A 1,509-nucleotide genomic window follows, 5' to 3' on the forward strand; every position below is an offset into this window, starting at 1 on the left:
TGGAGTCTCGCTCTGTCGCCCAGGCTGGAGTGCAGTGGCGCGATCTCGGCTCACTACAAGCTCCGCCTCCCGGGTTCACGCCATTCTCCTGCCTCAGCCTCCCGAGTAGCTGGGACTACAGGCACCCGCCACCTCGCCCGGCTAGTTTTTTGTATTTTTAGTAGAGACGGGGTTTCACCGTGTAGACCAGGATGGTCTCGATCTCCTGACCTCGTGATCCACCCGTCTCGGCCTCCCAAAGTGCTGGGATTACAGGCTTGAGCCACCGCGCCCGGCCTGAAAATCACTTTTTATGATTTTTAATTGTTCTTAAGTTAATTTTGAAAAAATGCTCTTAAAATTTATTCACATTTTATAAATGGAAAAGTACTCATGTCAGGGGCTTTAATGGGAAGGACCTCCTAGAATAAAGTTTTGTCACTAATATTTTTCATCTCTGCTTCTGTAATCTGCCTCCAGGATTTCTGTAATTCCAGTGCCATCCAGCCACTTCTATATACCATCTAGAGAATGAGTGGCTGAATATGTTTTCACACATTCACTACACTTTTTCCTGACTTCCTCTTACGTTTTTTTTTTTTTTTTTTTGAGATGGAGTCTCACTCTTGTCGCCCAGGCTGGAGTGCAATGGCGCTATCTCAGCTCACTGCAACCTCCGCCTCCTGGATTCAAGCGATTCTCCTGCCTCAGCCCCCTGAGTAACTGGGATTACAGGCACCCACCTCCACGCCCAGCTAATTTTTTGCATTTTTAGTAGAGACGGGATTTCACTGTGTTAGCCAGGATGGTCTCGATCTCCTGACCTCATAATCTGCCTGCCTCGGCCTCTCAAAGTGCTGGGATTACAGGCATGAGCCACCGCGCCCGGCTGTTCTGCTTTTTAAAGCCTAACTCCACTGTTCCTTGCCTGCTTCTCTGACCTCAGTTTCCAGACCTATTGCCTGCTTCCTTCAGAGCCTTTGCACCGGCTATTCTCTGCTTGAAATGCTCTTCCCTTTTTTTTGCAACGCTGCCTCATGCTTGTCACTTACATCTCAATTTAAATGTTACCTCCTCAAAGTGGAGCCTTTCCAGACTGTGTAAAGAAACCATCTAGAAACTCAATCTGATGGTCAGATGTGGTGGCTTACACCTGTAATCCCAGCATGTTGGGAGGCTGAGGGGGGTGGATCACTTGAGGCCAGGAGTTCAAGACCAGCCTGACCAACATGGTGAAACCCCGTCTCTACTAAAAATACAAAAATTAGCTGGGCATGGTGGTGGGTGCCTGTAATCCCAGCCACTTGGGAGGCTGAGGCAGGAGAATCCCTTGAACCCAGGCGGCAGAGGTTGCAGTGAGCCGAGATCACACCACTGATCTCCAGCCTGGGTGACAAAGCGAGAGTCTGTCTCAAAACAAACAAACAAAAACTCTATCTGACATCACCCTGATTGTCAGCATCTCACCACCAGCCATCCTCCCTCCCTTTCATCCTCTCTCGTTCCCTCCCTTCCATCCTCCCTCCCTCC

This window comes from Piliocolobus tephrosceles, chromosome 16, assembly GCF_002776525.5.
Source record: "Piliocolobus tephrosceles isolate RC106 chromosome 16, ASM277652v3, whole genome shotgun sequence".
Lineage (NCBI taxonomy): Eukaryota > Metazoa > Chordata > Mammalia > Primates > Cercopithecidae > Piliocolobus > Piliocolobus tephrosceles.